The sequence below is a fragment of the Falco peregrinus genome, chromosome 1 (genome assembly GCF_023634155.1).
Source record: "Falco peregrinus isolate bFalPer1 chromosome 1, bFalPer1.pri, whole genome shotgun sequence".
Lineage (NCBI taxonomy): Eukaryota > Metazoa > Chordata > Aves > Falconiformes > Falconidae > Falco > Falco peregrinus.
In genome coordinates this window covers 80671068-80699051 of record NC_073721.1, presented here as the reverse complement: position 1 = coordinate 80699051, position 27984 = coordinate 80671068, and the positions used below count along the sequence as shown (strand labels likewise).

Sequence of the window (27984 nt, the reverse complement as noted above, 5' to 3'; positions counted from 1 at the left end):
ACAAAGAGCATAATTATTTTCTTACTAGCGATAGCGATTAAGACCTTCATTTTATACTTAATTTCAGGGAAAAGTAATAGCTCCATATTGTCTCCTGTAATACTGGAGCACTAGTTCAGCTCCTGGGGACCAGAAAGAGGACGGGGTGTTTGTTCTACCCTGACTTGGTGAAAAGTGCCACCTACTGAGCCTATCTCCCAGCTGTGCAAATGTAAGTATGCAAAACATGGTCTTTAATCCAGATTCTGACTCAGTGCACTCCAGTTTATTAATGATATGAGTCGATGTTGTTACATCACATGATGTGTCTGTACAAGCCAAAGAAACCTAAGATTTTGATATGGTGATAGCTAGGAAATCTTCCAGTCTCCTTCAGTGCAGTAATAAAATAACAACGTAACAGGGAATATATGCGTATTAAATTTTGTTACTGTAAAACTAAAGGAAGTACAGCCTGCATGCAGTCTCAGCATATGCTGAGAAAAGGAGAAGAAAAAAAAATAGCAAAAGCTGCTACTGCAAGGAGGAAAATTATGGTAGCTGGTTTTGGAGGAGATATAAGGACTGCATAACGTGAGGAACAGAGAAAAAACTGAAGAGCGTGTAGTGGCAAAATCTTTACAAAACACTTCATAAAACTGTTTATGGCTCAGTAAGATAAACAGTAGCATACAGCTCTATAAACATGCCTCATGCCATGATGTGTTTGAAGTGTGCTGCTTCTGTTTCAGATCTATCAGCTGGCTGGTGTACCTACATGCTTGCCTGGTTTTGTTCTTATCCCATTTGGTATGTTTAGGAAGAGGTGCCATCCTTTCCTGTAGATTTTGCATCTTACAGTGTGTTTCAACTTCGTCCTTGTGGTTACTATGTTGTCTTTGGCTCAGTAAAGAAGGACTCCTATCTAGCTTATATATTATTTAGGAGGCAACTATCAAAACCCAACAATGTTAACATGTGTCCTAGACAAGGGTAGAAAGCATAATCCCCGGTCTGTGCAGTGTTAGCTTCTGTAGCCAGATGATGATGTTTCTGCCATTGTCTGCTGCTCTTACGTGATTATGTGTTGTGAAACACGAGACACTGCTCATAATTTTGCTTCCCAAACTGAAAACACGCATGTGAGGTACAACGTGCATTTGTTCTGGCTGGAAGGAGGAGCTATGCTTTGGTGTTACAACATGATTTACAGTCATAGAAGAGCGGTGGATTGGTGGTTGGTTGGTTGTTTTCCCCAATGAAAGTTGAGATAAGCAGTTTCAATCTTATCGATATCTGATGTGCTTCATTGGGAGGCAGTAGTTGTCTAACATTTTATAACAGAGGAGGAAATAATTCCAGTTTATGAAATCTGTCTTTTCAGCCTTTATTAGGGCAAATTAAACTAATGGGTTGCATACCTTTGACTTCAGTTTTAGTCATTATATGTTCGGTTATTTAAGTTTGCTTTACATAGTAGCTAATTTATGAACAGCTGTGAATATTATTTCTGTATTGATTTAAATAGTTATTGACCTATTGCTCCAGTCTATTCAGGAGTTTAGAAAAGCAAATGTACTAATGGTAGTGTAGAATAGTTTTCCTTGAATGTCCTATTGAGACAGTGTTGTATCAAATGATACCTTTGGTTGTGAAAGAAGAAAAACGTTACCAGTAGTACCTGTGGCTACTATTTTGCTTTTCACCTCCATGTGTCTTTATTATTCTCTGCACTGTGACAGGAAAAGATTGGGTGTGGTAATTAGACTACTGACCTGGGACTCATCAGAGAAACCTGGTTATGCATCAGATATGTTCTGTAGTCATGGGTAAGTCACTTCCCTGGGCTGCTGTTTCCACACAACTTGAGCCTCCCTGGTAAAAAGTTCTGCATAGGAGCCAGGAACTGTCATGAAAGAAATGCAAACTAGAGCGAGCAGTGCAGAAATTACTTTTGTATTTCACTCTATAAAGCAATACATGCTAGAAGGGAAATTGCCCTGCTGGTCTGAAAAAAAAGTTGCGCTGCTGTGCACTGGATGATCTAAGGCTGGATGAAGGTAAACACGTGGCAGCGTGCACGTCGGGGAAAAATGTTTGTCATTTTCGTGTTGCTTAGCATGTTTCACTGAACGAGTGTCTAATCTGTGAATGCTGTCTTAATGTTATTTCATATTCTGCAAGTTTCGTTGGTTGTGAACAAACTCGAGTATCAGAGCAGTCTACAGGGGGAGCAGTGAAGAAGCAACTTCTTTATTTCCTGCCTTAAGTAGCGTGCCTGCATTTGCCAGAACGCTCTGTTTTTTACTCTCAGACCAAGGCAACAGGAAGCCATATTCCAGCAGGCAAGCGGAACATTTTTAGGAACCTCAGCAGTATGTGTTCTTGTGAAAGCAGATTTAAGCTTTCTTCTGAAAGTAAATTTCAGGTGTTTGGTAAAACAGCCAACAGTATAGAGACGACCTGAGGATTTGTGTACCTAATACAAATCCTTTTCCCCTTCCCTGTTTTTTCACTTTTTCTTCAGAAAAAGCTGTGAAAAAAGGGGCCAAAAGGGGGAAACAAAACCCACGTTTTCCTCGGGTTCGAGTGGTTCCTAAAAGCCAAAAAGCTCTTTGTTTTTCCTTAGAAAGAAAGGCCACAAGGCCTGATCGCGCTGGAGAGGCTGGTACTGGACTCGGGTCATCAGAGCGGCGAGTTTTGCCAGGTGTTGAACATGGCAGTATTTTGCAGGGCTTGGCTTCCAAATCAGCGTCGCAAACTCTCTCCCCGCCCCTTACTCGTCGGGGATTTCCCCTCCTTCCCTGCAAACTGCAGCCACCGCCGAGCACAGAAGGTCATGCCGAGATCTGTGGAAGGGCAGGGGAGCCAGGCGGTGCCAGGAGGCGAGGCTGAGCTCGGCGGGGCTGCTGGCGGCGCTGCGGGGGGGCTGGAGGAGGGAGGCGGGAGGAGGAGTTGAGGAGCACGGGCCCGGGAGCCTCCCCGCTTACCGCACTAGGAAGTGACGCTTTCCCTGAGTCCCGGAGAGAAAGAAACAAAGTTTGGGGTTTTGGGTTTTTTTTTCTCCTCCTTCTTTAGCACCCCCACCCCACCCCCACGCATTTGCGAACTGCCGCTCCGCGTCCCCCCGCAGGTGCCCGGCCGCGGCGGCCCTGCCTCGCCTCGCAGGTGAGCAAGCACGTTTTCTTCCCTCTCCTCTTTTCCGCGGGTTTATCTTTTTTTCTTTTTCCGCACGATTTGCTTCCGTTTTCCTGCCATTTTGGAGAAGGGGTGTCTTTCCTGGGGCGGTTTTTTTTTTTGTTGTTGTTGTTTTTTTTTTTTTTTTTTGTCTTCGGTGTGTGTGTGTGGTATGTGCTTTGTTTGTGGGCGCTGGGTGCAGGATGAGGAGGAGAGGCACCTGTGGAGGTGGCGGGGCTGAGCGGCTCCGCGCCTGGGCCGAGCAGCCCCGCGGGGCCGGGGTCGCGGCGCTGCTGCAGGGGGCTGCTCGCCGCTGCCTGCCGCCTCACGGCTCCGGCGGGCCCCCTGGCTGCCGCTGGGCTGCCGCGGCGGCGAGGCTGTGTCCGCGCCCGGGTGAGCTGCCCGCGGACGGTATTTTGGGGGGTGGGCTGGGGGTGTGTGTGTGCTTTTCTTGGTGCTCGCTGCGTGCCGGAGCGGGGTAACTCCGTGTGTGCCGCGGCCTGTGGCGAGCACGCCGTGCGGCGGGGCTCGGCTTGCAAGGGTTGGGTTTCTTTGCTGGGATTTACGCAGTGGAAGGGGGATGGGGTGGGGAGAAATCTATTTGATAATTTCTGAAAAATCCCGTGCTCTCAAATGTACAGCTCTTTCTCTGGCAGCAACTGCAAAGGACTGATTCTTTGCAGTTTACCAGTAGAAGCTGACAATACACCCACGCACGTATGTGAGAGTCTTATATAATACTTAAGTTGCTGGTGCGTGTGGTTGGTTTTCGGTTTTTTTTTTCTTAAACAGGCAGAAGCAGGATTTATTTATGGTCTGTAAAGTCTTATGTGGTTGCAGCCTGCAGAATCAGAGAAATATTCTCTTTGCTCAACGGAGATTTACTTGGCATTCTCTTTAAAACAGTTTCATTTTTACAATAATTTGATTTCCTCCCGACTACGTGTTTTGAGCGCAGTGTAAAGGCCATCTGTACTGGAGTAAGCAGTTACGGGAGGGGAAGAGAGAAAAGAAATGTCCTAATGCGGAGACTGATATTAGGTTGTTTAGAGGGCGAGACTGCAGTTCCAGGCAGCAAGAGCAGCAGCTTTATGACTGTGTGTAATTACAGAATGATTGCATAGGACAGCATTGTTGGACCGAATACGTATACACAGGCTATTGTGCAAGACTTCTGTACCGAACAAAACCTAGTTTTGCATTGCAAATGCTAAAAAGAGAATGCATTCTGCATTGAACTGCCCCATTTCTCTTCGACTTTACCGAAAGGGGAGGGGGGGGGGGGGGGGGGAGGAGAAGTGGAACGAGGCTGGTAGTAGAAGTCGCAGACCTGAAATAGTCAGCAGAAAAGAAACGCCACCAGTAGTCCCTGAAATCACGGAAGAAACTGAAAGCTCGTTGTAACTGAGGTTCATGTTTCTAAAGTGATTATGCAGCAGGTGAAAATCAGGCAGGCTTGCTAACAGTCCTGCAGGTTTAGTGCAGTTCTTGCACTGGTCTACGTTCTTGTGTGGGAGAAACACCGGTTTGTTTCTAGCAACTGCAGTTCAGCTAGCTTTCTTGGAAATGGAGAGAACTGGAAAAGCTTATGTGTCAGGCCACAAAAAATTAGAGGTTGACAGGAGTGCTGGACTGGACATAAATTTTGAACATGCTGTTTTCAACTTTAGTTGAAGAGTTGCATCGTGCTCGGTGATCTTGCAGGCAGCACTGGCTGAGAGACAGGACAAGGCATTGAGCCACAGACACTGTATTAGCAAGTTGAAATTTCAACTAAGACTTTGAAAGACTATCAAAATTATGCCGAAGTTCTTGTGGATGCAACTCTAAGATTTGTTTTTCAGAGATGTTGGTTACCTGTAATTTTATCAGTTTGGAAGTACTTGAAATTCATGAAGTATCAAATCCAAAAGATTTCAGATCTGGACTCAGAAATCGACCTAAGATTAGTGAAAATTTTCTGGAAAAGTGTTAACCATCATTGCTGATGTCTTAATAAATTCTGTGAAGGCTTAGAAAGTGTTTTGAGCACTGTGATGGAAAGTAATGAGAAAATGAAAAGCTGCTTTAAAATTTCTTGGTGTTCAACTGGAACATATTTTAGTTGAATACACACAGATCATCTTATTACTGGTAGTCCCCTCAGGTTGTCAGCTAAATGCTTCATGTAAAATAAATGTAGCTTTGTTAATGAAGAACATAGTGATGTGCTGAAGTTTACATTTGGGTTTTTTTTTTTGGGGGGGGGGGATGAGGGGGTTGTTACAGTTTTGTTAGCAAGTGGCTGATTAACCACCGTACTAGGCCTATCACTTGACAGACTTTCATGATAATCCTGGAAGTTTATAGGAGCATTTTGTTTTAACACAAAATAAGTCAAGTTACGTTTCATCTGTGCATTACTACAATGTTTTATTTGTAGCTTTTTCTTTGGATTGTTCTTAATGTCTTGATTGGCTTGACAATCTATGTTATACCGGGTGTTTTAATGTCAAAATTACTTCTGGGTGAAAATAGAAACTGCTTAAAGATGCCTTGACTCATTTGTGGTAGTGATACAACGTAACTATTACTTAAGGTAAGTATTTTGCTTTTCACAGCCTACCTGGTGGGGGAAAACGTTTTAGGTCAGGATTCTTTGGGCTTGTATACAAAGGAGTAGGTAACTTCAATGTCCATGAGTTGTCCTGTGGTGCTCAGTGGAATTAGTCATAGATACACATTTGTGTACATGTTGGCAAAGAGAGGTGTAGCTGTGCTGGCCTTTAACCCTTCCAGGTGCATGAGAGTAGTAGGTGATATGAAATGCTGAGGGCTGTAGCACGGAACAAGCATTTTGGGAGCCTACGTAATCATTCCAGATGTTAATTTATGCTTTTGCATTTTCACTTTTATTGTCATCCATAAGTGACATAAGTGGTAGCTGCAGAACTGCAGGAGGTATTTTCAAGCCTGGCATCCCTCCCATGACACTATTCTGCCAAGCTGTGCCAGGCAATCCCTTAAGTTGCCACTGATGCAGGACCTGTAGCCTTTCTTTGGAAATGGCTACCTGGGTGATGGTGGTAGCAAGCAGTTTGTGTGGAGGGGTGTGTTCCGGCATGTAATAAGACAGGAGTGATTGCCATGAATAAGGATGGTAGTCTGTCTAGCCCGTGATCCTGTTTCCAAAGATGGATATGTATTCTATATGCTTAGCAATTCTTGAGGAGTTTCTACTCAAGAGATGTACCTAATTTTCCCTTGAGCTCAGGTAAACATTTAGCAGCTGCTTTTTTAATCTATTGATCAAATCATGGAATGAGGATGTTGAAGGGACTTGTATTAGGGATAAGAGCTGATTTTTATTTTTTTTTTGTCGTTTCACCTTTTTTTTTATAAAAAAAAACAGATTTTTTTTTCTTCATTTTCTGAGGCATTGCATAAAATCTTAGTACTGGTTGCAGTAACTTACAGTTTACGCTAAAATGAAATGTAGTAAATATGCTTATTGTCTCCAGTGCAGTTAGTTATGTTTCCCATAAAGGGACAAAACCCCCACTTTTCTGAGTATCATGTGAAATGGGGTGAGGGGTGGGGCCGGGGGGTAGGGGAGGCTGGAGTTCGTGCAGTGAGGTTTTGCAACACGTGTCCAAAAAGCTAGCGAATTCTGGCACAGGCAAGCCGAGGCTCATGAGTCAGCTCCAAATGGAAGACTTGTCACTGAGCAATTTGTAAATAGGAGGGATGTACTGCTAATTCAAGGAAATATCATCGTTAGGACCTCCCCTAGCAATTGGAAGTGTGGCACAGAGCTATCTGTCAGCAGGAGTTGTCCGTGCTTTGAATCACATGTTCCCTTTAGTGTGATTTGAGCATTCAAACCAAGAAATGCTTGTGTGATACGTAGGCCCTTGAAGGAGGTGGTTGCTCAAGTAATAATTTAAATTTTTGTAGCTGCATACCAGCAACTTGCATTCCATGTGGAAGCTCCTTGGCAGCTACAGCAGCTCCCAGTGCACAAATGGCATGTGTTTCCAGCATGAGGCTGCTCAATAAACACTTCACAACGTTTTGCATAACTTCTGACTCTGAATGGTCTCCAACTGTACCCCTTCTTGAGTGCTCTGCTGATCAGCTCCACCAACTGAAAAATAACACAGAATGTTACAATAAAAAGCTATGCTTTTCAAGCCAGGGAAAAAATGTGAGTGTATGCATTCTGAATGCAGCCAACATTCAGGTATTCAGGAGCAAATGATGTAATGGGGATGTAGAGATAAATCTTGGTAATTAATTCCTTGCTTTTCTGGCTGTGTTGATGCTTTTTACCGCATTTGGTGCAACTGACAGCCACCTGATTAGCAGACCTGTATTAATACCATTTATTAGTCTATATGTACTATGGAAGATGTACCGATATGCTTTGAAATTTACATCTTAGAAATGAATTATTATTTTTTTTTTATGTACAAGTAAATTACATGAATGCCTCTTGTTGCATCTACAGCTGGTGTTGATAAAGAAGTTAACTGGGAAAAGCTAGATTTGGAGGGGTGGCAAAGTGTTCAGTGGTTTGTTTTTTTCTTTTTTGCTGTTGTTTAAAGGCCTACAGCAACACATGGAATAATGCTTTCATTTTTAGTCTTTAGTTTTTGAAAATCAGTTTTAAGGTTTTGTATAATAAGTATTGGTAAAGATTGAAACAAGTTAAATGTTATGAATGACCAAACTAGTAAACTGAGAAACAATTCTGTTATCTTTCTTACTGAATATGTTATTGATTCATTACATGGTCAATATTGGGATGTAAAGAGATAGGAAGTGGAATCAAGTCAGTATTCACATTTTGTTTCTTCTTTACTGTATATTATATTCTCACTTGAAAATTGGTTCTCAGATGCTTGGCTTTCCCCATCATAGCTTACTGATAGGAGAGGTTACACTGTAATGTATCTTGGTGTATCCTCTTCTCATTTATTTTGGGAAGACAAATTAAATGTGCATGTATATTTATATGTACACAAACACTATTCTGTTATATACCCTTAAGTTTCTCATTTTAAACTCTGTTTCCCTGAGAACAAATGTTTGTTTTTTTTCTTGTGGTGTTAGAGTACTGCTTGTGAATTTTTGTTTATATTTTATAAAACTTTTAAAAAGTTTTGATTGTTTGTACTATTATTTCAAGCTTGAATATTGCTGAATTTTGGGTTTTATCTTAGTTGATTGTTTTTAATAATGTTGCTTTTGGTATTTCTAGAGCTATAGTGACCAAAACGTGAATTGTGGCTGCAAGGATTGTTCTTTTCTTTATCTTTATTCTTAACTAAGAAGACTTTTTGAAATACTGGTTTGGCTTTGTGGTCTAGTTGTGGTACAGTTTTAGATGGTTGATTTCCAGCTACCAGACTGGCTGCATCCCTTCAGCATGGGTAAAATAGAATCTGTTCTCTGAAGCTACCTTTTGTGGGGCAGAAGGATTGCTGAAATGCTTGTCACCTTGTCTGCAGTGTGCATTGTGATGAAGTCTAAAGCTGAAACTAGTTCCAGGAGTCTGAATAATTTCAAGTTGTTATGTTATGGTATAGTTCGTAGGGTAAAATTGCAGTCCTGTTTGGATCCCAGGTTGTTTGAGGATGTTGCATGATTTCAGATGTGGCTTAATCATTTGTGTTTAGGTGCAGCCATATCTGCTGTGTCTGTGTACACTTACGATTCTTTGAGCATCTCCTTATAAACTCCTGCATCAGTCTCGCAGTAATTTGTCATAAATTACATTATTATTTAGAGTTTTTTAGTAATGCAAGTCAACTAGTCTGGCATTGAGTAATATTCTTAACTGTTCAGATTTTTGATCCTGAATAGTCACCTTTAGACACATTCAGAAGAAAAGTAAGACAAAGTGCCATATGTTAAAAATACTGTTGGGATTCTATTGGACTATTTGCCATTAAATTGTCTTATTTTCAGGGTTTATTTCTTCCTGCATAATGTATTGTTCATTCTTTCAAGCACTTCCTGAAAGGAGAATTTGCTGTGTTTGTGGGAAATGACTACACTTGGATGGAGAAGTATTTTTCTATCTTGAATTGGTTTTATACCATTTGAGAATGAAATCCCAGCACTGCCAAATTCCTGGTGAGAGGAGAGAGCATCCATCACAGCTGTAAGGCATTCTGATTGCTTTAGGAGATTCCAATGATGACAACTTAGGATGCCAAATACTTGTGTATGTGAAACTGGCAGGGAAAACTTACTGCCCCTATGGTTTAGTTTGATTTCATTACTTAGAAAAAATCTGTATTGAATTGTATTCTTAGAATCTTTTTTGACAAACTCTAGATGTTATCCTGTATGAGACATGCTAAATATTGGGAATATTTATAATATAATCTTCATTATATTGAATTAAGATTATAACTTTATATGTATTTTACTTGGAAAGCTATAATATTTGCACATTCTTAGAAAATGTAAGTATTTTTTTCAAGTATATATCGTAAGTAAATCATGTAGTCTTTCTACATCAGTATTTGTTTAAATGAAGGTGTTTTAAGGGATGTTGAGATGCCGGGGGAAAGTAAATATACTATAAATGAAAGCTAGGAATGAAAAAGTATTACTTTACCATTGAGCGTTCTTAGTATTAAAAGTCTTAGTATTAAGTAAAAATTGCCCTCTTTCGAGATTCAGAAAGTCTTTTTTACTTAAAGGATGTTATTGCAAGTAAAGAATTGTGCTAAATGTTGTGTTTGATTATGGGCTTCATTTTTTTCTGATATAATTTCAGTATTGAAGTGGTCTTTGTTACCATGATTTTCTAAATACATGCAAGAATGCAAAATATATTTAAGACGTTTCCTCTTTCCTATGGCAGTATAAGAACTACTTTGACTCCTTGTTTTTGTTGGGGTTTGTTTGTTTTATAGTCCTCTTTATTTGGCAAAAGTGAAATATTTTAGTTATGGTACTAGCTGGCTTATTTTGCTGTTACCACTTTGTATAGAAAATGTAGTATAACTTTTTCTGTAGAAAAAATTGATCTGAAATGAAAATGCTCTTCTATTGCCGAAGACTATGCAAAGAATGTAGAACTCCTTAAACTCTTATTTTTTGCATCTCAGACTCAAAATTAAAATTAATTTATAAACATTTGAAGTACTGAGGTATCAAAAACCTCAGAAATTTGTTACACATGGTACTGTACTCTGGTTTTATGCTTGTTAATGGTGAATAATGGGCTACCTTGCAAGAAGCTTCATTGCAGTCAACGCTGGTATTTTTTCCTTAAAAAAATGAACAAAGCCTATCTGAAGTTTTTAATTTGCAATATAAATAAACCTAGTTACCTTACCTTTACAGAGGAAATTAAAATCAGAGGACTTTCTTAGCAAAAGAAATAAAATGCAAATTTGAATACTTGATTTCTAAGTTTTTCTCTACATCTGGAAATGCTCTTAAATAATAATAATTACTATTGATACAAATTGCACACTGGAAGATTCAGTTTCCTCATTCAGGTAATCTCTCCTGGCATTTTAAAACGAAGTAGCCTGCCTGTGCACACATCTATGCAAAGATGCAGGTTTTTGTTTATTTGTCCGAGAATGGCAGAAGCATATATCTGCTAAAGTGCAAAGCCCAGGAGACAAAAGGAACTTGAGCAGGCTGGTCATAAAGAAGCAAAGCATCTCTCCAACTTGGAGGCGACAGAGCGAGGTTGGAGACCTTTTACAGCACTTCAGGTTGCACTGCTGCTTTTTTAGCAAACTTATGGATTTCTCCATAAGACACCTTTATCAGAAGTATCATTAGGGAAGTATGAGACCCAAGGCAGTGGCCCAAATACTTATCAACATCAACAATTGCTTGATACTTAGTTAAAGGGACAGAGCTGATATTAAAACAGCCATGTTGGCAAGATGCTGCTTCTTTTATGCTGACTATATATTTGGGTGATGCTGAATTGGCTTTTACTGTTTTAAAACAGAAGTGTTTTGTGTTTTTTATCCCCTGTGGTGGTAAATGTCAATCAATAATCTTTTCCAATCCTGACCAGCAATATTCTGTTGTTACAATACTGTGAAGTTACTGTTGATGTTTGTAATTTACTATTTACTGAATGAGTTTTCTATGAAAGGGCAAAACTTCCTGTTTTTAAAAGACAGCCCCAAACCAAAAAATCCTTCTTATGCACACACAAAATAAAAAAGCACCAAGGTAGGAAAACACTTTGATTTAGAAGCTTTTAATGCTTCCTTCATGGAAGGTACTGGTATTTAAACTATACTTGGATCAGGGTCTCAGGTTGTAAATGCTTCAGGCCATCTAGTACAGTAATAAAATGTTTCAAGGACTGCATGACAAAAAGCAAACAAGAAACCCCAGTATTTGAGCTGGTTCACACGTTACTTAGCAGAGATGTCACTGATGTTTGCAGCAGGTCTTTGGTGTCTAATATAGAAATATAATTTCTTAAGAAACAAAAAAAAATAATTCAGTTTTCTATAGTCTCTTGTAAAAAATTTGAATAGAAATCTACTTAAGAGACTTTTGAGAATAATTCAGATCTGCTTATGATCATTTGCTTCTGCTCTTCACATGGTGAGTGTTAAGAGAAAAGACTGCACCTGCTTTGTAATTCTCAGGCTACATGGTATAGATAAGTCTGCAGTTTTACTCTTTCATATTCTGAGCCAATATGCAGGCTCGTAACATAAAAACTGCACGGGTTTACCATTTTAGTTTGAGTAATATGTAACAAGGTGCAGGCTACATGTAGACCTTAAAGTTCTAAGTGAGCTGTAGATGTCCCTTTTGTCAAGCAAATTTGCGGGTCTGATCTGTTAGTGGAGGTTGTAATGCTGTGACTGGATCTGTACCAGCAGCTCTTACGGAGGTCTGTTTCAAGAATACCGCCTAGAAATTGAATTTAAGGGGAGCTTTCTAATGTATTAGTTGGGTTAAAATGTTTAAGAAACTACATCCATACTCTTACCAAGAAGTCTTTGTTTAGCCTTTAAAAATCTTAAGTAAAATCTTGCTCTTCACCTCTTCTATTAGCCTGGAGTGCTTTTGGTGTTCCACCTCCGAAGTTAACTGGTGTTACTATTTGGGGGGTTGGGGGAAGTGTTTCTATTTATCATTTCATTGAGCCTTTTATTCATAAGTAGTCACAACAGGCTGCTTATACTGAAATTAAAATGCTCAGTAGCAAGAAGCAGGTACCTAGAACTTAGAGGAAGTCTTGCTCATTGCCCTGACCCAGAGGACCATTAGATTTTCCAGTCATGGAGTTTCCTGCATCTAATATGTGAGTTCACACTTAGATTTACAAACTGGTAGACAATTGTGGGACAACTAAGACCAAAGACAGACAGACTTGAAAGAAAAGATAAAATACTGTACAGGGAGGAAGTGTTTTCTGGTGACGTAAGACATACAACAAAACTGTCCAACCTTCTCCCTTTCTTGCAATCTCACTGCTTTAATTCACATTGTAATGTAAATTTACAACTTAGATTGTTTGTGCCTTGTTATCATCTGTGTTGATGATATTACCCTCAACAAAGGCTACAGAACTATACTCTGACCTAACAAGAAGCATACAAGGTCAAGAGTGGGAATGGAGATGCTGCTCCATCCAAGGGAGCTGCTTGATGGGGATCATGTCCATTAGGGGAAGGCTGACACAAGAGAGTCTGAATCTGCATCTGGGTGGCTGGGTGTGTGTTTTGTCAGCTTGCTTTGTACAGGTCATGCTCTCTCACACCTACCGTTGTTTAGGAAGGAGCTAGCTTTGTTGTTCAGAAAGAGTCTGTGGACCCACTGTGGACCTCCAGTCCACCAGATAGAGGCACTTAGGCCTTAGGTGGAATAGCAACTTTTTTCGTTCAGATGAAGATACATATTTGCTCCTATGATGCATCCTTTATGGGCCCTTTTGACTGGCTTTTTCCTGGATATCCTGGTTGCAAGTCTGACTTTTGGTTCTCTGCGAGATGCTTAATCCCTTTATGTTTGTTCTACAGATCTGAGATATGGAACTGAGGCTTCTGGACTGCACATTAGAAATGAGGCCCCAGTTTCTGTGTGGAGCAGATTGAGTAGAGTTTCCCTAGCCAGGTTACTTTGCTTTAAATGAGGTCATCAGTGAACAAAATTATGATCTCTGTGGCTTAGGTGATATCAGTCTGGCTCTTATGGAGAGCTATTTCATACTTCACTGTTTCTCAGTTGGGCAACTTTGACAGTGTTATTGAAAAGGTCAAAGGTGGAGGAAACCAAAGCGGTTAATCAACTTTCTCCCTTGGAGCATGGTTTCGGGACATTTTTGCCAGGTCTATTCATCTGTCAGCTGCTCTATTATGTTTTTTATTGTGAGGATGAACAGAATTCCTCAGTTTTGCTGTGTGCTAAAAAGTATTTTAAGATGACAGTTATTTCTGAGTGACCTGATCTATGAGAGTAAAGTACAGTTTGGAGGTGGAAGGATACTTTGTGTTTAGTGACAGCTATAACTCAGTTACTGTAAGTGACAGAGTTTGCTTGGGAAAGTGCTCTAGATTACATGTAGGGTGCCTGGCTGTTGACAAGTAACCATCTGAGCTGTACAGTTTGGATGCACGGAGGGAATGTGAAAATCTATTGACATCTTTAGTTACTCAACTAGTTTATTTTTGGGAGCTCATGAATTGGCAGGACATAGTGACCCTGCCTGAAGGGGAAACGTGTAATGACTTTGAATGCAGGAAACTTAGTGAATATTTTCTCAAGTTACTTGCTATTATTTCTTTGTGGCAGCTATAATGGAGGTTTTAGCCCCTTGCTTTCCCACTGAACATTTTTGTATGGTGTTGATATATTTTAATTAAGATCTAATACTACGTCAGCATGAAATTGCTTAAATGCATTATACAACAGGTTTGAAGCATATGGAGTTTTCTTGTTTGAAAAAGGGGAAAAAACATTTGGTGGTAGATAGCTTGTTTGTAACCCTTTATAATGTTATACGCTTCATTGGGAATAGCTATGGCTTGGATTCAGAATTGGTCTGGGGCACAAATGCTACTACACAGAGAAGACAGCTGTTTTGCACACAGGTAATACAGGATTCTGAAACAAATAGGGAGCTGAGGGATGTTGTATTTATGTACAAAAGCACAGCTGTATTTTTGCTTGACACTGATACTGCTTTTGCACTGTGTAGCTAGAGGTAGACCCAGCAAACAGGATCAAAAACTGACAGTAACAACTGCCAAGTCTTACAGAAACTTTGCCCTTCCTATTATGTTTTCTGCGCCTGACTGATTTGCACAAAACTATTACCGCTTAGCATAGTGTGTAAGAGAGTAAGAACAAGAAAGCTTTCTTGTACTGGGTTCCTTGTAGCTACTACTACAAGTCCTGGTTTGGAGAGCTGTTACAAGGCATGGAGTAAGTGGGGAGTTTATTCTAGAAGAAAGTTGGTTTTCTTTTTGCTTTAAATGTGTTGTACTGTTACACCATCAGAAATTCTCTGAAAAAAAATATATTTAAAAATATGTAGTAGTAGTTTCATGTTGCTTAATAGTTTCTTGATACTGAGAAGGTTCTCAAACAAATTGAATTTTTGGAGGTGAGAAAACTCAAGTCCTTGACACATCTCTTTTGTAATAACTTCTTGAAAGCAAAATAATGGGGTTTATTTAAAAATTTAAACAAGGGAGTGTTTCCTTCATGACTGCAAAGTTGTTATTGATACGTTGAAGCCTTCATAATTTAATCAGATTGTTTGTGTAGTGCTTGTTTGTTTGTGGAGATAAAGCATCATTTTAAGAAAAAAATTATTTAAGTAAACTACTTCTGAAGAATTCCTTTCATTTAAATTGGTTCTTATCTGCAGTGGATGTAGTCATGTAAATGTATGCATGTACACATAACTATATACGTATAATATATAGCCAAGATAGAATACAGCTGATCAGTGATCACAGGAGTTGCATAGTGTTGTGACTTCAAACAAAATGTGCTTTACAAATAGCATTCATTTGCTCTTCTTGCCAAACAAAATATCCAAATATAAATTGGATGCTAGTGTAAGGGAGAATACGTTTTTGACCAGGGACCAAGCTGCAAATATGTTATAGCCTTAATTTCATGGAAAGGATTGCATCTTTTGGGAGTTAAGGATTAAAACAGTTGAGAGATACTTTGTTTTAGGGTTTTTCTTGGGGATTATGGGTAGCAGTGTATAATTATTTTTTTTTACTATTCAAAAGAAACCCCTTCTTTTCTAGTGAAGTATGAACAACTGTGATGTATCAAGGCTCTTTTTAATCTAATTTATCATTTAAGGGAGCTCGATTTCCTTCTAATGCAGAAGTTGAAAAAGAAGCCATGTATATTCGTTGCTCACGGAAATGCAGAACAAGTAGTATAAACAACAGAAGGGGCTGTATATTAAAAAAGAATAATTAAAAATCCTCACCCAAGACCTAAATGAAATTAATGTATTCTGGGATGCCTTTATGTGCACTGCTAAAGAGGGTACGGGACTCCATGGTTGTGCTGCAAATGTGTAGTGCTTCATCGGTCTTTGCAGGGGTGTTTACTGCCTGGCTGGGCCTGGGGGTCCTTAAAATAATGGGGTGGGGACTGGATGTCACTGCAGCCACAGGGCATGGCATGCCAGGCTGCCTGCGAGGGCGGGGGAAGCTGCCAGGTGTCTGGTTTTGAGGACAGCCTGAGCTTCATGACTCTTGAGACCAGTGAGCTCAGCTGCAGGGTGGACTTAAACCCTTTCAGAGATACTGTTTCTTCAGGCTGTCACTTGGGTTCTTGCTCAGCAGCTGATGCATTTCATTGGGAAATGCAACATCAGAAAAGCATGCTTTTAGACTCCAAGTGGCTTTGGAGCAGCTGTACTACAGCTAAATAAGTATATCCCTCTGTAAGAGGAAATAACTTTTCTACCAGATATATGCACAGATGGATTGTAATCATACTGAGGCCAGTCTTTGCCTCAACAAGAGGAAAAAACTTTTTTAGTAGAGTTATAAATGGAAATTGTCCTTACAGTAGCTTCTTGCAGCAGCAGTTGGAGGACTACTCCTGCCTAGTGCGAATGAGGTTGGCACTTCAGGGAGTTTGAAAAACTAAAGAAGCTAGGGAGGTACAGGCCATGAGCTGCAACAGCAAATGTGTATTAAAACTTATTGTTCCCCAGATGCCTACAAAAGTGTCTGTGAGCAGTTCTACAGCAGTGTGAGTGGACCTGGATAACAGAGGTGTATGTGCCAGAGGTACTAACATACTGGATGTCAGTATGCTCAGAGAGTAGGGGAGGAGAGCCTTCCCCTGCCAGGGGGAAACCCAGTGTCTTGCAAGTTCCAACATACAGATTTCATTTTAGGTAGAAAAATAAGTTGTGTTCGTTTTTATTTTTTTAAAGAATACAAATTTGAAAGATATTTAGTAATTACAGATACACTTCCTAAAATATTTGATACTAAGTAGACCAAAGTACAGAGCTAAAATTATATGCAAACAGCACTTATGACAGCTGCTGCTTCTTCAGGAGGGAATTATGATACTGAAATAGTGGATCTGGTATAAGATCATTCCAGGATGTTCATCACTTCATCTTCAAATACTAAGGTACTTTAATGAAGAGGCAGTTGTTACTGATGGGGTTTTGCTTTAAAAAGGCAGCTTCAAACTGAAAGCAAACTTGTAGATTTAAACAACACCCTCTGTGTCTTAAAATAAATGGATTGTATCTCCTGACAGAAATGGTGCCAGTATCCAGAGGAGGCCTTAAGGCATGCAACTTTGTCACATGGCCCTAAAGACTACAAAGTGGCTTTAAGTTAGTGCATATGTTTGCAATTGTATGGCTGTCTTTTTTTTTCTTAAAAAAAAAAAAAATAAAAGGAAAAAAAGTTTTTAAGCTTTAGCATGGGAGGGAGGAGGAGGAGGTGGTTTGTGATTGCTTTTAAACACTGAGGTTTTCCAGAATGCCTGGAAAGGACATGGTGCTGCTCCTGTGGTGCACGTTCACTGAGGTCTGTGTGGCGGAAGAGACTGCAGCAGATCTCTGGCAAGCCCTCGTTGTGTTCCACAGGCTGGTTTTCCACAACTCTCAGCAAACTGGTCACCACTGATTATTCTTTCCACATGTTGATTTTGTGCATGAAGCTACTTCAGGGAATTGAAGCTTCCAATTTGGGAGCTGGAAGGTTAATTATTTCCCTTGCCTTTTGGCTTGTGTGTGCAATTTGCTTGGAGGGCAGCGGGGAGAGTGTTAACCGTTTACAAGTGTACATCTTCCCTCATTCCTCCTCAGAATGGTTGTGGAAATTAGTCCTAGGCTAGTTTAGGGAAACAGCGAAAGTCGTTCTTGATAGTCAAGACTGTGGTAAGTACACAGAATTGCAAGAAACGCACAGTGAGTGGATTTTGTTACTGAAGAGTTAGTTCTCCACAATGAACAGCAAGAGAACACATCCATACTCGACTGAGGAAATTTTTACTATTGCAGCTAGGCAAGCAAAGTATCTTTATTGCTGTGGACTTTATTTTAAACTGTTTATTCAAAGAAGTGTCATTTTACTTGTTTAAGGTATAAAAAGCTTGAAAAGTTGGACTGTGGTAAGCAATCTCCTTTTTTAAAATTAGAGTGGCAGATCTGCTTATTTTAGAATTTGACTAGAGAGCTAGTGAAGTGATACTGGGACTTGAGCAACTGCTGCTGTTAAAACCCTGAACCTTTAAATCCAGTGTCTACTGAATGTTAGGGGGAGGTATGTGCATGAATTTTTTCAGTTGGTGTTTGAGAATTAACAATCTTTCAAACTATAAGCAGTTCCTCTAGTGATACTGAGAAATTTGGCACACAATATTCTTTCCATATCCAAAAAAAAGAAGGGTTAATTCCTCTTCACTATGCAAATATCTGTGCATAAAATTAAAAAATATATATTAACTGAAACATTTCGGAAAACCTTTTATTTCTTCAAGGAAGGGAGCTGAGAAGTAGTAACTAAAATGGTAAACAACTTCTGTTTATTAGTTGTAGCTTTTTTATGTCCAAACCTGACTTGTTACTTTCAGATAAAGGTAGAAATCAAAAAATTATAGTAAAGGAATTACCAATTGTGAGAAGCTATTAAAAAAACCCAAACAAAACACTAAGAACTTACTATAGTTGCTTCACTGGATGGGTGGCTCATGTCTCTTCAAACAGTTTGTCCTGCCATGATATCTTTGGGAACCAAGTACATTTAACTTGGAAGGCATCATGTGCTAGAAAATGTACTGGGAATGTAGGTACAAGAGGAGGGGCATCTGCAGGGACTGATACACTTATGGTTTCAGAAGGGAGATGTTATCTTCTTCCTGCTAGTTTTTTTTGTTGTATCACCTTTTTCTCACATGTTGGCTTCCTACATGTTGCAACATGAATGGAAACCAACCATTGTATTTGACCTCAATCTAAAATTGAAAGTGATAAATTCTTCAGCATTAGGCCTCTGAAACTGCAGCTGGGGGAATCCCTGTCTCTTTGTAGATGCTGCTGTGAAGCTTTATGCCAAAATCAGGGTCACGCATCTTGCAGAAAGTGAGCTGAAGATACCTGAAGAATGTGAAAACCTTAAGCAAAGCCGTAAGTTTAGAAGTGGCTACAGTACAAACCTAGCCTGCCATGTGCAGGAACTGCGTTATGTGTAGAAGCCATTTTTTAATCTGAACTTTTTTTCCTGATGGTCTTATGCAGAGGTAGCAACGAGTGTGAATTTTCTTCTGCTTTTTTGTTCAGTTTCGTGGCTCTGACAGTACTTCTGTGACTCTGATTTGACAAATTTTGTCTGCAGGGGAGCCTTTTGTGCTGAGTGTTCAAGTTTTAGAGTAAGGGAAAGAACAAAGCCACAAATGCAAGTGGTGGGAGATTTAGCAGCGGAATTGACTTAACAACTTAATCTACTGTAATAGGTGAATTTCATCACAGTTATGTGCAAATTAGTACTTGTTCGTTCTAAGTAATACTGTGCCTTAGCATTTCTCATGCATCCTCATGCATAACTCTCAAGGCTTTTTTTTTTTTAATAAAGCAGTTGCTATAAATACATAGCTTTTTATGGAAAGGGGAAAAACAAGACTTGAGATTTAATCTCTGAATTTAAAAACTCTGACCCCTGTTTTATTTTTCCATGACATTTCATTATATTTCACAACCAAATGTGTGATGGTTCTCCCCCTCTCTTCCCCTTTGTTTCCCTTAAATGACAGAAACGTGATGTTTGGGACACTGGGGCGGGACCACAGTGCCTGCCCGCCGGTGGGGCCTCAGAAAGGCCAGTGGTGGTAGTGGCAGAGCCCCTTCCATGGTCTGCTGAAAGAGTCCTTGTTCCTACAGACCAGCTGCTGCTGTGTCTGCCACGTTCCTGCTAAAAATCAGTACAAGTTTTGCTCTTAACTTGGCCAGAGACAGGGTTAAACAGAATATTCAGTTAGAGGGTTCAAGGGGTGGAAGCTTGTTCCTGGCTGGGCGGGCTCTGAACATGTGCAACTCCCAATGCATCCGTTTCTTGTGGGCTTGAAAACTCTTTCTTACTTGTGGTGCCTCAGATGTTGTGGTTGTGAGAAAAGAACAAAAATTCTTTTCCCTTGGAGTCGTTGTTGGGAAGGAGGTTGCAAAGATGGGAGGAATATATATGTCATGGTAATTGCTAAAAGCACTGTCTAACAGGACTTAAGAGCTCCCTTTCCTTTTTTTATTCTCTGATTCCAAAGTATGCTTTTTTGCTTATGGCGATTCTAAGAGATGTAAACAGATGAAAATACTTACCGAAGCCAATCTACTTACAGCTATAATTTAGTATATTCCTCCCCTTCTTTCTTAATTTGAATTTGTAATCGCATACAGGGAAGGGATTTGATGAGGTTCTTCAGCATTGTTACCTAATCCCTAGACAAAATTACTAATCATGTCATGTTTACACCTGAATAGGTCTGCCTAGTATTCCTGAATTGCTCTGTGTCCCCCCTGGACACTGCTGCAGCCAAGGCTAGTGTATCATTATGCATATATGCCTCATAGGTGGCAACTCTTATAAAAACTAGAAGAATATTTTCAGATCCACAATGAATCTGCGTTGACTGCCATATGCTTATTTGGAGTTGTTTATTATGCATGGCATACAGTCTCATGGGCCTGCTGAAATAGGGACAAATGTTTCAGGGTGGTTTCATTTGCACTTTAGCCATCCTTAGGATGGGATTTCAAACTGAGTAAGAGACTAAAGATGATTTGAAAGGGTACGGCACTAGCTTGAGACTGAGTTGGGTTCCCTGATCCGTCGCAGACCTCTTCAGGCAAATCACTTAATCGTTTCTTTCTCTGACTTAGTCCCCTTCAATAAAAGCGAGTAATAGTAGTTCCCTCCCTTAAAGAGGCGTTGCCAGACTAAGTACATGAAAGAGTATATAGTGCTGTTTGTTATGCTGTGATTATGAAGCCATGCAACTGTGTTAAACAGAACTTGCTATAATTCAGTTTCTGTACTACAGTGCAAGAAATGAAGCTGTGGTCAGCTGGCTAATGTCATTTTAAAAAAAGGAAACACCAAAACACAGCTCCAACCAGTACAATTCATGCAAGTGGAAGAGCCCTTCCCTTTAGCCCACAGTACAGGCAGAGCTCCTGGGCCGTACAAAGGTATTGTAGAATGCTGCATCTGTAGAGTACTGGTTAGAGATCTCTAGTATAATACTGCCATATACAATTTAATGTTAGAGCTCTTCTACAGATACTGGGTGTGTTTTAGAATACGTTGTGATTTTTATATCAGAATAGCTTTGGGGGGGAAGTTCTGCAAGGTATTTTAAGTAGTGTTCTATACCAGTTTCTGAATTTTAGTGTATCTGTTCAAAATGAAGATGCTTTACCTGACATCTTGCAAATGCAGTCTGTATCTACACAATATGAATGAGTGAACAGTGGACAAAACTGAGATCAAGGAATTCCAGAAGAATAATCTCTTGTTGGCTACCCATTCACTCTTTAGTGCAAAACAGGCTGCTTTGTCTCTCATTGTTTGCCTATTAAAAATACAGAATGTTGCACACGACACATGTTATGTGGTTGGATGATTTGGTGTTAATGTATTGCTTTAACTGTTGCAAATGGTTACCTAAATGTTAAGTATTCCAATAACATCAACTTTGTTTGTGGGCAAGTTCCTTCAATTACTTTCCCCAAACAAAATTTGTCTTCAGGATAGCAACTAGTAGAATATTTTTCTGCCTTGGTTGATTCGTAGATCTCTCCCAAATGGGGGAGGACTGTGTAATGAATGTCAGCTTGCTGATGAGAGACTGGATGTTCATTCTCATTGTTTGGAGATTTGTTGAAAATAGTAAAGTCATCAGAAGCTGTGGGATATAAGCTGAACTAGTAAACTGTTTGAAATAAGAGATCCAGCTGGCATGGAAAGATCCTTTAGAATTCACTAGATATGTTATGGATTCTGAAGGAGTATCAATCTCAGAATTTCTTTTTCTTTGGTATGAGAGGATCAGGTTGATGCAACCCATACACCTGAAGGGATAACTAGTCCATTAGCCTTTTATTCTGAGAGTGAAAACTGTATTATGTAAAGGATTTTTTTTTTTTTTTTAATGCTTAGCAATTTCTTTTGGAGATGGTCAGGTGTTTAGCACTGATCCTTTTACTGGCTTTTCTAGTAAGCTGCTGTGTGACTTTCCAATTATTTATTGCCTTATTTTTTACAATTGAGAGGGACTTACTGTTTCTGTTAATAGCCATTACATGGTTTGTATATTTAGGAAATACAGCTATTCAAAGTGTAATGTGCGATTATTGACTCAAAAATGTTATTACTTCTGATAAAATGTATTTATATTGTTCCAGGACTCACAGAGCAAACTGTATAAATACAGGAGGGAATGTAAAATCATGTTATGCTTCTGATCTGCTTAATGCTCACAGAATTCCATGTGCAGGTGGATTAATGTGTGAGCTTTAACTTTTCCCGTAATACTGAACTTGATCATTGTGACCTTGATTTTGTGTTCTCCTGAGAATAATTGAAAGTGTTTTGCTCAATTTAAAATAGCTTTGTAAGCGTGCTTAATAGAGGGCACTTTTCCACGTGCTGTTACTGAATGACATTTTTCCTTTCTAGTTATAGAGTGCAGGATGGGTGGTTTGCTTCAGGTAGACTTGTTGAGCTGAATCTTTAGGAAGTTTCTGACTTTGCTCTACATATGAGGCTGGTGTCGCTTATGTCCAATTGTGGAAATGCTTTTTAATGTTAGTACAGATAAGTCACTACAGAAACAGAAGAGGCTTGCCTTGTATTTGATCCAGTATTGGTGCCAACCATCTGCTCTTTCTTTCCTCTGCTGAGATCCCTATGGATAAAAGGAGGAGATCGGGCAGGTGTCTGGCAGGTAACTGGCAGGGACCTCTGAATCCAAGGGCCTGGAGAGTGTTCTGATTCCTCTAACGAAAGATTTAAGAAATCAGAGTGCTCTCTGGGCCCCTGGATTCTTTAAACCTTGCTGGTTTCCACTGTGTGGTGACTGTGCTTGCCCATGTCTTCTAGTGTTTCTACCCCTAGTATTCACTAGTGTGCATTTGCTTAGCTGTGTTGTAATGCCTGATAGCCCCAGTCATGGCCGAGAGGTTACTGTACCTTGCAGCAGACCAGCACAATAAAAAGACCTTTTTATATTCAACAGTGACCGCAAGACTACTTAAAAGACATAATTTTAGAAATCTGAACTAAAGTCCTGTCAGTGCTGTTAAAGACTGACTACTTGAATAGTTTTATAATTATGAGCCCAGTCAATACTGGCATCTGGCTGGCTGTGTGTGGATGTGGGCAAATCAAGATCAGTGCCACTTCATCTTAGATAACTGCTGAAAACCAAAAAAGATATTTCTGGGTCAGGTGAGGCAGAAAGAGGCATATGACAAAAGAACAACTATGTTATTATTTGTGTGACCTTTTCCCTTCATTTTTTGGACTGCTCCCTCTTCTTTGGTTATCACTGCCCTGTTGCATCATGTCTCAAGTCAGACTTCTAAGGTCTTTGTGAAAGAATCCCCATGTAGCCTGTTAGTGTTAAAGATAAGAGACTTTTATGATCTCAAAATACTTTGAGTATTAGTGTATTGGTTTTCAGGTGGTATTCTCATTTTATTAACTGATCTGAAGTGGCTTGCTTAAGATGCATGTTTGTAGCAGAACTGGAAATTGATCCCACATTCTCTGAGGTTCTGCTTGGGCTTTTAGTCCCAGCTATTCTCCAGTCAGATTTGGGTGAGTGATTATCCTCCTTCATGGCGTCAAGAGCATCTCTGCCGAGAGCTATGGTCAGAGTATTGAGTGCATTTTTGTCTCCCGTGAAGAAACTTCTGGGAATGGAGAGTATTCTCACCTCGATGAACTTTCCCCTTTTTCTTCCCTTATTTGTAGGCTGTTACTCTTGCAAAGCCTTGAAGGAATCTGTGAAGAGCTCAGGCTATGGTATTCATACACTGGACACCTATTTTTATGTCTTGTTTGTGATGGAGTGCTGGAGAGGTCAAGATGGAAACAACTGAACCTGCAGCAATCTTTCCTGTTGCAACTCAGTGCTCAGATGTGTTTTCTTCTCAGGGCTAAATCGCAGAGATTTGTTCTGTCTCTGGGGTGTATCGTGGTTCTGCAGCTAGTGTGTTTGTGGCTGTAGGGGCATTTGGAGCGAAGGGACACAATGTGGCTATGTCAGCTATGTGAATGTGAGGGCAGGGAGAAGATTTTGGCCTGCTCTTTGCCATTCTGACTTTGGCGCCTGCTGTGATTCCTGCATATTGGAGTGTTGGTCTCTTTGTTGCTAGCAACTGCCTTCCCTGACAGCTCCAAACAAAAAAGCTTAAAATAACTATCAAGTGCTTACAGTGGGAAGAACTATTAACCCATTTCCAGTGGGAAAGAATAGTATGTTAATGTAACTTTACAAAGCCTCAAAGCAACATTTCATACTCATTAACAGCTGTGTTCCTTCTGCAGTCTAGGGCTGCCCAAGCCTCTTCAGATCATGGTGTTTATCATGATGACAGATTATAATAACTAATATTCCTAACTTCAGTACAGTTTATAACATTAATTTAAGAAATGCACCATGTATGTATTTTATTAAAGGGTAAGCCTGCACTGTGTTGCAAAGCCATTTGTAAAGACGGGCTTTCCTGCATATTTATTTACAAAGGTCCAGTTTATGTAATTGTCTCTTTCTCATAGTTTTCTCTAAGAACTGCATGTTGTTGCTGTGAAAGATGAAAGATGGGTCTGGTGCAAATGATGAATTTTTTGTTTTCATGAGATGAGGTTTGTGCAAAGTTCCAATTACACCATTCGAAGTTTTGCTTGAAGGTAAATTGAGGATCTGACTTGCATTTGCTATAGTACCTTTCCAGTAGCTGGGAGAAACAACATCAGTTTCATTAAAAAATATATCGGGGTGGGTTATTTTTCCCCTTTTGTTGTTTGTTTAATAATCTGCTAAGTTACAAAAAGCAGACCAGAATTTTATCCTGGCTCTGGCTGAGCCCCACAGCAGCCCTCCCAGTGCTGTGCTTGTACTGGTAGCCAGAAGGGTGCTGCTAACACACCGGTGTTTGGCTGCTGCTGAGCAGCGCTCACACAGCACCAAGGCTGGCTCTCCAACATCCCCCCATCACCAGCAGGCTGGGGGTGGGCAGGGTCTTGGGAGGGGACAGAGCCAGGACAGCTGACCCAAACTGACCCAAGGGATATTCCATACCATATGACATCTGCTCAGATACAAAAGCCAAGGGGGGAGGGGGGGGCAGCAGCGGCGGGCCAGTGACATTCATTATTTATGTTGTTTGTCTTCTACGTGTACTGAAGCTGTCCTTCCCAGGAAGTGGCTGAACATCGCCAGCTGATGGGAAGTAAAGAATAACAACGTTTGGTTTTTGTTCACTTCCACATGCACAAAATTTGCTGTTGCTTCATTAAACTGCCTTTATCTTGACCCACAATTATTTTTTTTTTCCATCTGGTTTTCTCCCCTCCCTGTCCAGCTGAGGAGGGGAGTGATAGAGCAGCTTGGTGGGCACCTGGTGTCCAGCCAAGGTCAACCCACCACATTTCTTAATAGTCTTTCTTCCTCATCTGTGCCAATTTTGCCTGTCCCATTTGTTGTAAGGACAAGACTAATCAGCGCTTAATGGATGTTTTCATTGTAAAAAATTTCTGTGCCTTCCTCATCCCTTTAAAACAAAATTATGTGGACCATCCCAGATGTGTTTTGAAAAGTGAACCTCTAATACCTGTACTGAGTTTACACTTGAACTGAGGAAGACAACCCGAAATACAGGTTATTTTTGGACTATTCCTTGAAAATACACAACTCCTCTCTCTCGGAAGTGTTTACTGCAGACTTCCTTTTGAGGCGCATCTGTGGTGCTTCAGACACCATAATTCAAAAACCAAAAATCCTTCTCTAAACGTTCTGCCTACTAGAATGCATCTGAGTGTTTAGATGGAATATGGAAAACTGTGGTGATAAGTGATAAATAAAACCATGTCCACAAATGTAAATAGTAGGTCAAAATATAACCAGAATGCGTGCTTAGGTGAGTTTTAAGACCATTCAAACAGAAAAGGAAGCTGCCTAATTAAATAACATCTGTGAGAACACATTTACACTGCCTTTCCATTATTACATCCTTTATTGTAATAGATGAAAATATTTTACTTAAGTAGGATTTTTATTTATTATTATTATTATTGGTTTGATTAGTTCACGAGGCATAGTTAATATTTTCTTCTTGGGTATGTGTATTTCCTCCAAACAGTATGTTAATTATACATTTTGTGTTATTTTGCTTGCTCTATGTTATTAACCATTAAGCTGTGATGCTGAACGTCAGGAATGGTCTAGATTGGAGCAGTAGTCACATCTAATGGTGCAATACAAGCTACCTGATTTTGCTGGCACATAGTCCTTCAGCATGACCAGTCTTCCCTGCTTCAGTCAGACAGCCAATGGATTTCACTTTTGAATCTCTGATTAGTACAGTGGTTTAATACAGCTTTATCAATTCCCAGCCTCTGAAAATGGGAAAGTGAAAGTGGTAGCAAGGTAATTTGAACTATGCTGTCCCCAGGGCAGAGGTGCCCTTGAAGTCAATCACAGCTTCAGCTTTCTCTGCAGTGAGAATGGGCTCATCACATGAAAACCTGGGTGGGCCATAGACATCTTGGATGTGTGCTACTGATTTGGTCAGGCACTTTCCAACAGTGGAAGTTGTCAAGCCTCCTGGATGCTTTGTTTCCCCTTTTGTTGTTGTCTGTCTGCCTGTGAAGCCACTTTCCTTTGATCTCTTTGCCCCTAATATGGGCATGCTGTAGAGTTCCTTTTTCGCTATGCAAGGTTTCGCAAACAAGTAAGCCTTCCCCATTTCGTAGACTGTATTGATTCTAGGACTATGGTCTGATACAGTTCCCTAGATGAGTTTTTTACTTGGAGGTGTGGGTGGTGGTGGTGTAATTGTTAACCTGCTTATGTTCTTTTGCAATGGGCTTTTAAAGTAGAGACTGTTCACTGGGTTGGTTTTGCTTGTTCTCTTTGGGCTTCAGTTGCTGCTCTTCTGTGGTGCTAGATTCCTGGAAAAATACACCTATTGCTGTAGAGACAGGCTTTCTAGATATCTGGAGAATGCCACACCATTTGGAATAATGTGACAGAAACATAAAAACTTCATCCTTCATTTGTGTTTTTGGCTTTCTTGGACAATATGGTGCTGCTCAGTTGTTTTGAGCTTTTCTTTGTCTTCAGAAGGTAGATTGCTGTGCATTGCTGTAGAGAATTCACTAACACGGTCTGTGTTCTGTTTTCTCTTGTTCCCTCCCAGTGCAGTATGTAGGAAAGCTGTGCTGTTATTCTTGCTGTTCAAGGTATCTGAAGGTGGTGAGTGGGAGGTTGCAGATAATCTGCAGGAATTTTGATGTAGCTAACTGTCTGGAAAAAAATGTGACAGTGTGCGGGAGAGCCTTTTGAGGGAGAGACTGAAGTTGTTTTCATATATAGCCAGCTAAGCATAGGATATGGATAAGCTGTGCAATAAGCTTTGCAAATCTTGTACCAAACACAAAAACTGTCCCATGTTTTCATTGCTTTCTTGGTTCTTGCTCAAGACTGTTGCAATAGGTGGTGGTGGTGATTTCATAGGGACAAATTTGTTAGCTGGAGCAAGTTTCTTGTTTGTGATGCCCTGTAAGTCTCCAGTCATTTAAAAAAAAAAAATATCACAAAAGCCAGAAACAAGACCTACTCGGTTGAACTACCTCTGCCCTGCTATTGCACTGAATGAATTAAATTTTCTTTGCCCTTTCTGTGCACATGTAAATAGTTCACCCAATTTTTATCTTTTGCATGCAAGATTTAAGCCCATGTTTTCTTGCAGGACTGGAGGGAAACTGGTAGCTAGTATCCTATATTCTGCTCTTGATTTTTGACTTGGTTTGTTGTGTGATCTTAGAAGTGAGTTAATTCCTCTATTTTTGTTCCTCAGCAGTAAAATGTGTGTCATGATTCTTTACCTGATGTGGGATTTGACCATAATAATGAGCAATTTGGAGAAGAAGGCTCAATTGCTCTGTCTCAGAAGGACACCAAATAGCTTGCTGTGTTTGACTTAACCAAGAACATTTCTTACATTTTCTGTTCATCATCATTAAAAGTGATCGTGCTTCTTATAGGGGAGATCAGTGATTTGAGTTGCTGGCAGCAGGAGGATTTAGAAAGAAAGTGTTCTTATTACTC

The 27984-nt window shown here is 40.0% G+C and overlaps 1 protein-coding gene across 3 annotated transcripts in view; it reads left to right on the top strand.

The window, feature by feature from the left end:
• The first annotated feature begins 2787 nt into the window (after nucleotides 1-2787).
• Nucleotides 2788-27984, top strand: part of MIDEAS (mitotic deacetylase associated SANT domain protein) — a 54884-nt gene continuing 29687 nt past the window's right edge. For 2 of the 3 annotated variants that reach the window (XM_005243789.3, XM_027795804.2), the window contains exon 1: nucleotides 2790-3147. The gene's annotated coding sequence lies outside the window, so the exon portion shown is untranslated. Of the gene's footprint in view, nucleotides 3148-27984 lie in introns of all 3 variants that reach the window. The other variant, XM_027795805.2, reaches the window with a different exon arrangement.